The sequence below is a fragment of the Eucyclogobius newberryi genome, unplaced genomic scaffold, assembly GCF_026437365.1.
Source record: "Eucyclogobius newberryi isolate DKJ021-1_F unplaced genomic scaffold, fEucNew1.0.hap1 SCAF_20, whole genome shotgun sequence".
Taxonomy (NCBI): domain Eukaryota; kingdom Metazoa; phylum Chordata; class Actinopteri; order Gobiiformes; family Gobiidae; genus Eucyclogobius; species Eucyclogobius newberryi.
The window spans coordinates 8,740,274-8,755,819 of record NW_027315835.1 but is presented as its reverse complement, the minus strand read 5'-3'; the positions used below and the strand labels follow the sequence as shown (position 1 = coordinate 8,755,819).

The following is a 15,546-nucleotide window of genomic DNA, read 5'->3' as shown; positions in this document are numbered from 1 at the left end:
TCCATAAACCACGTTAAAAACCCACCCAGAGCGGTTAAAAGCTCCCCCTCATCTTTTGAAGCGTGTCCAGCGTGAAACACATCCAGTCAGAGCGCCGCGGTCCTCCGAGCGTCGTCCTCCCCGTAAAGCCGGAGGCGCGATGTGCGATAGCGAACCTTTAGCTCGGGAGATAAAGCTACAGTACATCACCGATAGCCGACTCCCCCCCAGCTCAAAGGCCCAGCCGCGGCCCCCATTAACCCCGAAACAACAGAGGGAGTGCGGGGAGACTGCCGAGGCGACCTGCCTGCTACTCCCGCGCCCGGATCACTATCATATTTATGTTTCCGGTAGTTTAACCTCCGCTCCTCGGAGTGTCGTGTCCCGGCGGAGTTCGCGGGGGTCCCGTCCTGCCCCCAAACGGAGAGAGGCGCGTAATAGGGTGGCACCAAAAGGCCAGTGCAGAAATTGGAGTGATGAAAGCGTCAGTCAAGACCTGCTTTCAAGTCGGGACAGAGCGAGCCGAGATGGAGCTAAGGAGATGGGATTTTTTTATTTTTATTTTTTTCTGCGATTTTTTTTAATCTCACACAAAATCGGTCACCGTTCGACTGTACAGCTTTTATGAAAGATGACGGGAATATTATCTGTGTTGGGTCTTGATGATATTCACTCAGGGGTCATATATGTTGTGTATTTAACGTGACAATATTCTGTTTAATCTCTGTGTTGTCGGAAACTGTACAAAATCCTCCTAAAAAGTGTGAATACCCCTGAAAATAATGGATTCAAAAGCATTTTCCCAATTTAGAAATGTTATATTTTGGGGGAAAAAAGAAAAAAAAAAAAATCTAATTGTGCAACATATTTCAGTATCATATTATCTCACATGTTTTAATAATTAATAATCTTACATGTTTTAATAATTAATAGAACAAACTAGACGTATTAGTTTTTATTTGTATTATTCATTTTATTATTAATTATGTTCATTGTTACTACAGAATAATAATAGAAATGGGTTGATTCACATTGTATCCAAAAATAATGGAATTAATTTAAAAACATTCCTTAAAACATGAAAAAAAGTTTAATTAGTAATAATTTATTTTGCAGGACAGTAGAAAATAAAGTTTGCCATCACCTGTAATATATTAAAGACCATTAATGACACAAATTTAACATTAAACGCTGTCGATGAAGCTATAGTTGGAAGGACACACTCTGACTTTGCAGCTTCACGTTTTGTTGCTTCGCATGACAAAATTATGCAAATCTAAATCAGATTTCACCACTAATCACATTTACATGACGGCATATTTTCTCAAAACTGTGACTTTATCGCTCAGTGAAAGCCGAGTGTTGTGACAATAATTTGAGGTAAATGTCATGTTGTGCACAGCGGAAGCCGCCGCGTGCTAACAATGGACCATCTGCTGAGCTCTGGACTGAAAGGAGAAAAGTCGAGGGAAATAATAAAAGTGAAAAGTGAAACTTAACTCTGGAGCAGGTGGTTGTCTGTGTGTGGTTTTCACAAGTTTGTATCCAGAAGACAAAGAAGCAGAGGGGACGTGCGACTGAAAAGAGGGATTTTAGAAAAAGAAAATTGGCAGTGTCCTCCAGGAAGCGCTCCTCTGTGTTTTTAAGTCTGTATGTCAAACTTTTCACTGCTAAACTAAGCAACTTCAACACTCGCAGCTGCTTTTTTTTAGTCCTAAACCTATAATTTGCACTCAGAAATCAGGTCATCGTGGAGATTTTACTGTAAAGCCTGGAATGTTCCACTGTATGACATTAAGTTTCTCTATCTCTATGGAGACAAGCTGGTCAGATCTGTAGAGAGGCGAGACCATTTACTGTCAGGTTATTCTTTTAGTAACACCTGCAGATGCTTTATAGATAATAGTAACATGTTTTATAGCCATGTTTCCACTGGTTCACTTTGGAGCAGATCGGGACGGTCAAAAAGTGTCTCTACTGTTTTATGTACCAGTTTATTTATTTTATTCAAGCCATTCAAAGCGGATCCTGTGGGAAAGTAGCTTCCAAAGCGCTCTGGCTCCCTTATGGCTCCCGGTACGCTTTAGCGCGAGTTGATTGGACGAGAGAGAGCGCAAACTCAGGTGAAAACAACATGGCAAAAAGCAGATATAAACTGATTTTTTTTTAAACTGACTTGATACATTAGTAAACCGCCATATTTCCTGTGATGATAACTTTATACATTGAGCCAACAGACCTAGCAAAGCAAGCTAGCGCACGTTAGCAACAGCTGTTTCCCGTTTATTGACGCATCAAGACCAAAACAATATATAAAACGCATCTAACATTATTCAAACCTCATGCATTACACAAAAAGACGTGAGAGAGAGAGTAGTGAGATAAATCTGACGATAAACAGGAAGTAGTTCTGTGTTGATGCTAGCTTTAGCCACGTCTCACAGCGCCAAAAAAGTTCTTTTTGTGAATCTGCTTCAGGATTAAAAAGTATAATTCAGGTACAACTTAACCAGCCCTTGAGCAAGAGCCGTTCAAAAGCGTTCTAAAGCAAATCGGTTTCCATTTCCAAACGCCAAACACGACATGTATTCGTCTCTCTTTTATCCGTAGAGTCTTTAAATGTAGCAGACGACTACGGTAACACAAAGCACTATTATACCGTCTTGTCACATAAAGCTTTGAGATGCCGTTTGTCGCGTTTGTCTCCGTTCCCAAAGGTTCGATGAGCTCCGAGGCGCATTGTTTAGCCTCGTCCTCCGGGATGTCCTGCTTAGGGATTTGCTCAGCCTAATCTGTCCCAGCGCTCCTGAACGCTCGCTCCCCACACACTTCTATCGGTGCGCGCCATCTCCGATGGCAATCTCCCGTGTTTCTATTATACCGTGTGGCGTATTCCATTCAGCCGTGTTATTGCAAGCACATCATGAATCAAAGGAAGTTAAACACTATCCAAAATACACGGGCGGAACAGAGAAAAGGAGATTAATAGCGGTTGAATAATTTGGGACACATATTTTGAGAGGACAATTAGATGTGTATTGTAAGATCAAGTGCTAGTTCACGCATTTTAACATATCCAAGAGTATTAATTTGTGAGAGGGAATTAAAATATAAACTGCATTTCGGATGTTTGTAGAGGCGTAAACTACACGGTTAGAAGGTTTTATACCCAAGCAGATGAGATATTTTTTATGTGGAGGTCATTATTTTAGAGAAATAAAACATGACATTGCAGTTTGCCAAGTGCAACCCGTCAAATTGTGCGTTTGATTCAATTGCGATGCTCTGTGCACAACGGCATCATCGGTAACTGAAGTCAAGTACTGACGGATCATATGTACTTCAAGCTAATACTAACTTTAATTCAAACTAAATGTAACAAAACAGCTAAGTAATATTTATAGGGAATACTACCAGTTTTTATGTGCAGATTATTTCAGTTTGTGGCATTACTTTAAAGCAGACCTATAGTTCTAATCTACGACACCCGTGGGTCAGATTCCCTTCTCGCCCTCTGCGGGTGGTCTCCTCGGGCACGGCTTTCCCCCCTCACCTTCCACGCCTTCTCCAGCCCCTCTCTCAGCATCTTGTGAATTATATTACTCAAACATGCAAACTCTAAATACAACTGCAAGTGGTTTAATGAGAAGGGAAAACTATTATCATATGGTTAAAAGTCGATTTTGCCTGAAACGATAGCATTAGCATCAAGACACAAACACTTGCCTTTATAAACATTCAGCCATAAATCAGTTAATATGCCTTTATTTGTCCACACATGGGGAAATTTTGGTGTTGCAACGCAGGTAGATACAGAAGAACAGATAACGTATATGAACTTTTAAAAAACTCTTAATAGAAAAACGTTATAAAACTCTAAAACTCCTATAGACAGAACCTCTCATATCTTAATAAGGAATAGAGGGGAGGAAAAAAAAAAGATAGAATAAAATAAAATAAAAATAGCTAGCATAAGACAAAATAATACTAATAATAGTGGTAAAGTAAACACTCTTATATACATCAGTTATATGCACATGAATATGACGGTATTGCACAGGATTAAGTCACATTTGATCAATACTGACCAATGAAGATCAGGAAAACTTACAAGAGCTGCAGAGACGCTCGGCTCCACTTGTCTTTTTCACAATTTGATCTTTGTCAAAATAACTTAAGAACTCTCCGTGAAAATTCTCTTCAAACCTCGTATATGTAACCGCTTTCAGGTCTCATAGTGACAAGATAATCTGACTTCGCCTGTCAGTGGTCGTAATGTTATGGCTGAACATCTTTGTGAGAAACAGGGCCTTGTCTCTGACCCGAGGCGTTTCATCATCACTCCCATAATGCACCCTGGCAGCGCACTGCAGCATCGGCCACTTGTTTAAAGGGGTTAAAAGGACAGATCCTAAACTAGGGCATGATGCTTGTGTGAATACATAAACGTAATGCAATGTGAGAGGACAGAGAGACTTGCTATGAATACACACACTGCATTTGATCCATCCTCCAACCAGTGCCACGAAGTACATCGGCGTATGCTTTGGGGTGTGCGGTAAAAGAGCTGATTAAAGAGAAGAAAATCGATAAAAGGCATGTTATACACTTAGAAAAAAGGTGATATTTCTGCACTTTTATGATTCTTTTGAGAAACATTTCACATTCGTCTGATAATTTACCTTCAGCTCTGCCGTTTTGAAGAAGTCAACACAACCATGTCTATTTTTCACCTGTGTTAAATGACTATTGCGGTTTAGAGCGCACAAAATGTAATACGACTACAATTGTGTCATGTTTTAGCTTTTCACATAACAATAGCTTTTTGTTTGCTCTGTTTGTTCTCCCATTAGGTCAGATCATTCAAACAGCTCTGTAGATCAACCGGTTCAGTTGCTCGTTTTCCTGTTTTATTTTGACACTCACCACCTTCCTTTGTCCGGTTTCCTGTCCATTTGATCACCTTCTTTGATGATTTCACCTGTGTTCAATTGCCCCTCCCTTAGTATTTATCCTCTCCTTTCCTTTGTTCGATGCCAGTTTGACTTTTTTCAACCTTCTGTCTGTTTTCTAAACCCGCAAACGTGGATGAAGTATATTTCTGTTTATTTGGAGATTATTTTCTGTATAATAACTCTATATTGTTCAGCGAGTTGTACCTTAGAGTCCGTGTCTACTGTCACAAGGGCGTAGTATGCTGAGGAAACCAATCTCGACACGTGCTTAGAAGCCACGACTGTCCACGCACATCGATGTACGAAAGAGCCTATGACAGGTTTTTACGATGTTCTAATTTATTTGGTGTATTTATACCTGTTGTACATTTAAAAGAGCGTTTTTCACCAATCGAGCGGGTATTTGTGGAAAAATATGTAGAAAATGACCGGAAGTGACATCACACTAGGGACACTCATTCCAGTCAAAGTTTATGCATAATTTAGACAAAGAAACAACTCTCTAAACATTAATTCAACAAAAAAAAGTTGCTCTCATACATTTTTATTTGTAAATGTTTTAAAAATGTTTGAAATTAGATGAGTTTTTGCCCAGTGTTTGCTGGGTAGTTTCCTAGTGTGATGTCATCATTACAAACAGAAAGTGAAATTATAAACCTAAAAAATGTGCTTTTCTGTGATTAAAATTTGTATAATTTCAACACAACAACAATTCAAAATATATTTATCTTAACTGCATTTTAGTTCAACAAGTCCTCCAACCTGTCGGAGGCACTTTAAAATGTACTTAGTCACCGATTACGTTCCCTGTGTTTGTACATGACCCTTTCCTCGCGAGTCTCGTCTTTCACGTCACGTCATTCTGCTTCAAAAGTCCTTGACAACTTCCTGGTTTTACGGCAGTGATAACAGGGACACATTTCCCTTCAGAAGTCGTTTTGTTTTTCGTTTTTGGTTATCCATTCTCCCTGCGCAGACTGCGTGATGCGCGCCGCGGCTCGAGTCGAAACGCCAGATGTTTGCCTTCGCGGGGTCTTTCTGAAAGCGCTCTCACTCGTGCGCGACGCCGCAACCCAAAAAACCAATAGGAAAACACGCTCTTACCGTTATTATATGTATTCGACGGTTTATAATTGGCCGTGTGATCTGAAATGTAACCGAGGCGTCATGCCCTGTTCGCTTTCAGTGGGGAGTTTGTGGTGACGTTCCACTTGGTTTGTGTGGGACTAATCGTTTCCTCGTCCTTTTTGGTTTAGTCATCAGATATCTTTCCGTTCTTGTCATATAATTTTGTTACAATGGGCACCGCTCGAGCAAGGATAAAGTGCTGATGCTTCCAAACTTTAACAACAGCTTAAATATGTATTGCAAAAGTGACTGAAATAATGGTTTTTACTTTCACGTTCTGTTGTGTTACACCAAAACACTAGTTAGTTCCTTCTTACCCATTACAACCTTCTTTTAAAGGTTTCAACAAAGTCTCTGGATTCTTTTTTTCATAGTTTAGCACTTTCGTATTCCATTATTTTTTTGTCTAATTTGAAACGTTCCATGATTTAAACAGGATTTTACCTGTTAAACTTTAATTGCAGAGGGGATTGTAACTGCAGCGCTCGTCAGAACAATCGCAGTCAGAGTATTTTCCCAAACTCGTTCAGCCCGAGTTAGTTAAAAATTAAACTGTTCAATGTTTAATTTAGATTTTTCTTTATTATATTTTGTATCAATTTATTTTAGATTAAAGGTGCGTTCCATTTGCCCTTGCCGGGAATTTTCCGCAATACAGCGTTAAATGCATCTATTTATCAAGGGTTTATCTTTCTTTACATGTGTTTTGTATTGCTATAATTTTATCTTGGGGGGAAAAAACTCACCAAACAACTACGCACCTTTTAATTAATTAAATTCTGTTCTGAATCCTAAACACAGTACATGATACAACAAATATATTCTTTATCTGCTTTTACAGAACATAAATAAATGTTTTCAAATAATCATTATTTCATTTTGCAACTGAAACACTCCTAAAAAGCATGAGCACAGACTTAATTAATCATGAACACATCGTTTTTAATCATTATTCAGGCTTAGTAACTACTTAATTAAGGGTTTAGTGTCAGGAGGCAGGATTATGGCATTAAGTAGCTACTAAGCCTGATTCATTCTGTTCATTGTGAAGTAAGTCTTTGTTCATGCTTAATTGTCTCTGTTCATGCTTAATTGTCTCTGTTCATGCTTAATTGTCTCTGTTCATGCTTAATTGTCTTTGTTCATGCTTAATTGTCTCTGTTCATGCTTAATTGTCTCTGTTCATGCTTAATTGTCTCTGTTCATGCTTAATTGTCTTTGTTCATGCTTAATTGTCTCTGTTCATGCTTAATTGTCTCTGTTCATGCTTAATTGTCTCTGTTCATGCTTAATTGTCTTTGTTCATGCTTAATTGTCTCTGTTCATGCTTAATTGTCTTTGTTCATGCTTAATTGTCTCTGTTCATGCTTAATTGTCTCTGTTCATGCTTAATTGTCTTTGTTCATGCTTAATTGTCTTTGTTCATGCTTAATTGTCTCTGTTCATGCTTAATTGTCTTTGTTCATGCTTAATTGTCTCTGTTCATGCTTAATTGTCTTTGTTCATGCTTAATTGTCTCTGTTCATGCTTAATTGTCTTTGTTCATGCTTAATTGTCTCTGTTCATGCTTAATTGTCTCTGTTCATGCTTAATTGTCTTTGTTCATGCTCAATTGTCTCTGTTCATGCTTAATTGTCTTTGTTCATGCTTAATTGTCTTTGTTCATGCTTAATTAAGGCTAATAAACGTGTGACCTAATGTATTTATTGATTTATTTACATCCCTGAGCTGCTCTACTCGATTAACACAGGCCACAGAACATATTTCTTAAATCTGAAAGAAGACATGAAGGTGCTGTGGTTTTCCTCGCCGGGGCCCCTCGCGTCACCTTCCATCCACGTCAGACACAATTGAATTTGTGTCGCCGCGTCGCGCTCGGGCAAACGCTTGTTTTCCGACCTGCCCGGGGGCCGCACCGCGTCTCCGCTTATCAACTCGTGTTAACCTTAGCACCGCGGCCGGCTCCGTCATTATACTCTTAAGCACGCGGTGGAATTGGATTTTTTCCCCCCTCCGTGTCTCCGTGGCATAAGCTGCGTGACACGTGACATCGAGCACGCGCCGTGAATGTGACGACGTCGAAACCTTTTGTCACGTCAAAGCGGTCGTTTGTGTAATCGTTTTCTGGCAACTATTGTTATATCTTTTGTGTTGTGTTTTCTGTAGACGTGTATTTTCGTTCTCTCGGAGGCTGTAATGGGTTGACGACATTTGCATCGACACTGTAAACGAAGAAGAAAAAAACATATATAAGTCGCAAGTGTAAAAATAACAAATAATATCACATATAAGTCGCACTGGAGTATAAGTCACACCAGCCAAAAAATGCATAATAGAGGGGAAAAAACATGTATAAGTCGCATTTTTGGGGGAAATGTATCACTAAATCACTGAATCCATTGAATTCTTCTTCCTCTGTGTCACTTCTAAACAACTCCGCAAACTCTGGATGTAGAGGAAGTACAGATTCTTCTTCTGCGTCGCTTAGAGCCTAGAGCGCCCTCTTGTGGTTGTCAGTGTGAAAATAACAAATAATACAATTTTTTGGGTTTACATTGAATTTCAGGCTTAAAAAATCTCAAAACTATGAATTTCTATTATTTCAGACCTAAAATACACACAAACGATCACAACATTGTTAAAGTTCGCTCTGCACACAAAAAAGTATTAAGAAACTGTGCAAAAAAACTGAAAAATTTACCGTTCACTCCAAAAAACTCCACTGTGTCCATAAATGTTAATAATCCCAAGGAAATGATGAATTGTGTCTCATTTACATATCTTGAACCAGGATCTCAGTCAGGACTTTTAACAAATGCTGGTTAAATGACCATAAATCATCTTTTTGGTTAGTTTACGTAGTTTGCAGCGCATTATGACGATTGGGAATATTCACTTTTGCAGTAATCTACCAGATTTTGTTAAATTTTATGGTAGAAATTCCTATCTTTTTGAGGTGCTGACTGATGTCATTTTCTAATACTGAAGAATGATGCAAAAACCACAAATAGCAACGTAGACAAAAGAATAAAAAGTGTATTCAATGTCAAAAGGTAATAGTTTATTTACGTTTTTCAGCTGCTATCTCGCTTTGGTCCAGGCATTTATCTACAGCATGTACTTCAAGCTAAATATCAGGAAGGAATTACAAATATTTATCATAATAGAAATGCATCTTTACGTACTGGCGTATTGGAGTTAACTCGCAAGGACCATAACCTCAGAATATGGTGTAAATATGTATTAATTAAGCGCGAAAACGACACGCCGGGGGTCCAGCATATGTTTCTATTGTGCGATTCTTTTATAATTAAGTAATATGTTTTGTCCCACAACAGGTGACAAGCGAACAAAGCCGTCAACACAAAAAGCTTCAGCGCTTCTATCAAACTAAGTGAAAACATATGGGTGAACGTGCCCAACAAACTGATAGCTTGGAGCGCGTCCAGGAACAGTCCGCCCACAGAACCATCGAGCGCAACACTTTGGAAATATCAAACCAAACAACAGCCTTTATCGCGTAGAAATAACGCTGTTTAAATGTAGTCTCTCTCTTTTTAATGTGAGTCGTGGAGGGATTTTGTTTTCATTTTCTTGCCGGCGACACAGCTCTGGCGAAGGAGGCTATTTACCGTTGAATTAAACACTTAAGATGCTTGTTTTGGTCGTTCATAATTCGCAAGCGTTCATAAGAAAAATGGGCAGGATTAAGCTGAGGCCAGGATTACTTTTCCATCTGTGACGATGCAGAACCAGATGAAAAAAAATAGACAAAACAGAGATAAAATGGCACAAAATAGAAGTAAAATGTTGGTGCGAAGAATTGATGTTTGTCTATTTAAAGCAACAGTACACCACTTAAAGGATTCCATGGAAATACAAAGTTAAAAACCATACTCTGGAACGTGCTCCGTGCAGATATGTATATGTTTTATGCCACACTGGGATTATTATAGCCCAAGGAACAGGTTTGTGTCAGGTTTGTGGAGATGCAAGCACTCACTGCAAGGATGTCTTTTTATTACATTATAGGGCTAATAAAAACATCAAAAATTAGCAAAAATCATATATTTATGTATTTATTTTTTCGCTAAATAGTATCGCACTGGGGCTCGCTTTTGCTTTGGATTAACATCAAACAATTCAATTTAAAATTAAACTTTTATTTTAATTAAATTTTTCGGTTGTTATTGAAAATCAAACACATTTTTGCACCTGTAGTGGACAAATGTAAGAAAGATCACTTTAAAGGTCCCATAACATGCAAAATCGACTTTTCAGAGCTTTTAACCTTCTTACATTGCTATTTGTGCTTCATATATGTACCCAGAGTGTTTTTTTTTATTGATTCCCGCAGTGTGTAGCTTTAGTACAGACTATCTCCTTTCCTCGAATCTCCAAACTGACGGGCGGTGGGGCAAGACCGCGTCATAAGGGCAAGCACGCGTCATTATCCCCCCTCACCTCCCGCCTCCCGCCTGTGGAGCAGACAGCTGTGGGGCTACGTCACGGGTGGGCAGGGCACACACTCGCTCTGAGACTACGTCACGGGTTGGGCGGGGGAGCCAGATCGCTCTTCGCAAGGGTGGGGGCGAATATCAAACCAAGCCGTCTGCATTTCCGGGTTGGTGAGGGGGTCCAAGGTCTGGGTGATATTTCTTAACTATTATGTTAAGGGTGTTGCACAACCCTTATTATTATCAATTACACACTTAGGATAGACTACGAAACGTGAAAAAAGCATGTTATGGCACCTTTAAAGAACGATATAACTTTAAAGAATAAGGCAATAAAGATAAAGAATAAAAAAAGGCAAAGGCAACGGAGACAATTGGTGGCGGAAAAGCTACACCGCGCGCCTTTAACCTAAAACCTGCAGCCTGCCCCCTAGTGGTCAACCTCGTTCCCAGCCGTGACCTTTCGATGACCCTCCGTCCGCTCATTTATTTTTACAAATTCATCCCGTGCAGCTCGTCTCTGTGCTGCTGCTGCTGCTGCTGCTGCTTCTGCTTCTTCGTCGTACTTTCTCACAGTCCGTTTAATAGCATTTATATAGGCGTTCTTCCTGTTGCCAATTACTATGCTACGCGGATAAACACGTTTTGATTTACAAACCGGCCTCGGCGCCAAGTGCGTTTCCCTCTGTCGTCCGCCCCTCGCCACTTCTGTCACTGCCCTGTGGATTATTGACTTAAGCGCCTCTAAAAATATCCTTTTGACCGCCGAAGCCTATGACATCTCTCACATTCTGACGGCTCTATAATCTGCCACAGCGTAAAGAAAGAAAAAAACAACAACAACAACAACGCGCGCTTTTTCCCCTCTCTTTTCCGATAAGAATTCGGGGGAACGTGGCTTCAAAGTCGGGAGTCCAATCGCCGCAATCTCCCGAGTAAACGAGACGCCTTCCTCCTCGCAGATGTCACTTGAAGCGCTTGTCAGTGTATTGTACCGCAGACAGCTGTAGCAGCACATGTAGCGGCAACGCACCAAAACGGCTCGTGTCAATTAACAACATAGTGTCCTTCTTCTACAGGCGGGCCTTTGAAATACATAACGTACAGGACAGTCTGGGAGTAAATGCTGTGTAAAGCGCGTGTTTGTGGATAACGAGGGGAGAAATCACGAGCATGGCGAGAGCAGACGACAACGTTAAAGAAGTAGTGCCTGGAAGAAGAGTAACGTGATGTTTTGCTTTGTGTTCGCTGAAATTCTGTGCAAACGCGTTTAAGTGTCATTGCGAAATCCTTGACTCCATCATGTGGTGAGGAAGAGTCTCAATTTAGCGTTTTGATTCCAATGATAAGGCTGCGATGATTATTTTAGTCGACTTGTCATTTTTTGATTTGTCGCCCAGTTAAATAATTATTTCTATTAAACATTGAGACTTTTCAAATACCGTATTTTCCGGAGTATAAGTCGCACCAGCCAAAAAATGCATAATAGAGACGAAAAAAACATATGTAAGTTGCACTGGAGTATGAAATGTAGTTGCAATATAAGTATAAATATAAGTCGCACCCCGGCCAAAACTATGAAAAAAGGTGCGACTTATAGTCCGGAAAATACGGGTACATTATAAATCAATTCAAATTTTGAAATAATATGAATACTTAAAATAAAGTGTATTATTGATGAAAATCTGAATTTTTTTAAAATACATTTTGTCATGTTTTTGTTAGAAATATATTACAATAACAACTACAAAAAAAACATAAATATATCAGAAGCTTGGACCCTGTTTACACAATACTATGGAATAATAAAATGCTTTGTTTATTAAAATGTATTAAATAGTAACTCTCGAAACATCATTTAGCCCAAGGGTGTCCAAACTGTGGCCGGGGGGCAAATGCGGTCCAATTTTCCTTAACCCTCAGGCTTCTTGCTTAATTGGCCCAGATTACAATAAGAAGTACATTTTACTGTGAGTGTGAACATTCTCTGCCATCATAAGATTAATATCAAACGTTTTAGGCTGTAACAGAGGTTCTAGGTCTAAGTAAAGATGTGTTCAAAGCGTTGTGCGTCCCAAGCCCGTATAAATGCACTGTATCTGAACATGTAACGCAATACCTGCCTCATTTGTACACAGTGCGCCAAGAACAAATGATATTACAATCAGGTGTTTAAACCGCTTTCCTCAAATACAAGAATAAGATGGCATATTTTCCATTTCAGTGACCAAATATTGTTGACTCGCGCGCAGGCAAATTAATAAACGCCCTGAAAAGGATTACAGTTTTCTCATGTAGCTCACAGAAGCAGCTCAATTATCTTTGCCACAAACACCCACGCATTTTTCTCCAGCAAATAATAATGTGTCTGCTAACAAGAGCGAGGGACTGAGGAGGAGAGGAAAAAAACAACAACCCTTCACTCATCTCTCTGCCATTTTCTAAACATTTCCTCTTGAAATACTGCGGTTTTGACAAGGTAGTTTGAAGAAATGGGTTTACATGGCCCTCGAGAACTCTGCGCAACTTAGAGAGGAGGCAAAAAGTCAATATTATGTTGTAAATAGTAAAAGCAAATGAGACGAAACATCAACGCCGGAATGCAGAGGTGAAGGAAGAACTTGAGAATAATAAATATGGAATTTACATATGGTTTCCAGCAGTAATAAACGGTGAGATGAACACTGTTGTCAGCCAAAACATTACGACCACCTTCCAACTTTGATGAGAGTGTTGCAAATATGGTTTTATTTCAATTAATTTTATTTTCTCACTGTGTATCCATTCGTTAACTGTGTTTAATTGTTTTCATTATAGATATTACATTTTTGCTTAGCTCCAAAACAACATTTGTGATAATAATATAAATCTTTTTTGATTGATCTTCCACCTCTAGCATGAGATAACTTAAAAAAACTGACAAAATTGGTTGGCTGCAACGTCATTGTGCTTTTCCAGTCACTTTAAAATCACTTTAAAAAGCTTAATTTGATCGTTCACGTTTGTTTATCACATTTTTAAACAGTCAGCGTTTTCTTTAAACCTCGGCGACGATTTACACGGGTTCTGGTGCCATTCTCTTACCTACATTGGTGTGGGACAGCGCCATCTGCAGTCCGACTTCTCAAGGTCCTTGAAAGCTGATATGCCCCCCTCGTCTCTGTTCACTGTCCGGTGCGCGTTTACGTATCGCACTGGCCTCCTCAATCCAACGTTTGTGTTTATTATACTCCTTCCCAATTAGTTTTTTCTTTTTTCCCAGTCCATTATGACAATTTAAGGTTTTCTTGTACCGCACTGGTCTGGTTAAAATAATATCTTGTCTTATAGTCAACAAATCAAGTCCTGTAAAGTAATATGGACTTTAAATCACAGACGAGCACTTCCTGGATTAGCACTGGATGACGTCATGTTGTTGAACGGAGCGTTTTTGAGCGCTGGAGGTAGAGACTGCATCATGACTGAAACACGTATGACTTAAACAAAACACAGATCAGTTTGTGACAAAGAAATAATATTGTTACGGGGGGAAAAGGGGGGGAAAACCCACTCCCAAGACCTTGTATAAAACCTGTACATAATCTGGTTCAGTTTGTTGTCCAGTGCATTTTCACCAGTACTGTGCAGTATTTACGAGACCACACTAAAGCAGCCATTAAGCACTTTCCTGAAACATCTGGCCACATATTTTACCTCTAGGACACACTTGGCTCTGTTCCTTAATGACACTAACACATGCCTTCCTCTTAAGTAACTGGAGCACCGAGTAGCCAGGAAATTCACGTCAGAAACTGTATAAACTATGGATTTATGGGACAAATAAGATTTTTTCCAATGGAAGAAATATGGATAATACATCATGGCTTCAAAATACATAAGCACCGAGACAAGGTTAATTCATATGTATCGAACTTAAAGGAGCTGGTGTGTCCCCGGTGAGGAAAAACATGTGTGTTGTTGGAACGGTGCAGCTCTTTTTGTACATTTGTTTGAAAACTTCCATTCAAACCAAAAAATGTAGTTAATTAATGTTATGTCCGAGTTTAACGTCTGGGTAAAATTCATTCGGACTGTAACAAATGTTAAAGAAAGAGATGCCAGACCTATTCATTTTGTTGAAAAGGGTATGATTGTATTGTTCTCAAGTGGGTCTTCATACAGTACACTCCAGTACATTGGCTTATGTTTATTTAATTGTTGTTTTTATGTCATCTGGCGATGAAAGATTTGGATAAATGAACCATTTCATTTCAAGTTAATTGCTATTATTGTTATTACTGTTGGTATTAGAGATAGACTGATCCTCCTTATTATTAGGCCCTAGCCAAAGGAAGAGAATTGTCCCGGCGAGGAACTTATTAAAAATGTATCCGGGGGCTGGAAAAACGCCAAAATCGAGTAGTAAACAAGGACGGATATGCCCGTGAGTGGTATCAAAAATTAGACTCTGTGGTTCTGTGAGTTCTAATTTTGAGTGAAGATTCTGTGAAAAAATATTAAAAGATGGCTCAGTAGCACCACCTCAAAAATCTATTAACATGGGGCCAATGGGAGCCCGACGCCAAAAAAGTCGCAATAGAATATGACACTATAAAAATGTAAACGATTATATTATGTCCCTGCCCTAAATCATAAAGGAAGGATTGGATCAATCACGGCCCTGACAAAAGTGCACTTTGTCGTACTTTTGGCATTTTCTCAAGACACAAAACCCATGAGCAATGAACTGTTATAACTTTGAAGATGGTCATAGTGAATTCGAATTTCAAATTTTCAAAAAAAGTATGTTTCTTTTTATTTTATGTTATTGGAGCGTTTGTGAAGATTTCCAAGCTGAAGCCGGGGGGCGAGGGCCTTTATCGCCGCTCGCGGCTTCAATTATTATTTTAGTTTGGTTGGACCAAAATATCTGACGATACATGAAGCTTTATTTGAACACAAACTATGACTCCATTGGTCTATACAAAGTTGGTAGTAAAACTTTGTGGTGGATGAGTTTGTGGTGAGAATGGAAAAAATGGGAGAAG

At 39.3% G+C, this 15,546-nt stretch overlaps 1 protein-coding gene across 2 annotated transcripts in view; it reads left to right on the top strand.

The window, feature by feature from the left end:
• LOC140368636 (adenosine kinase-like) overlaps window positions 1-15,546 on the top strand; it is a 256,046-nt gene that overhangs the window by 211,745 nt on the left and 28,755 nt on the right. The window lies entirely within an intron of this gene.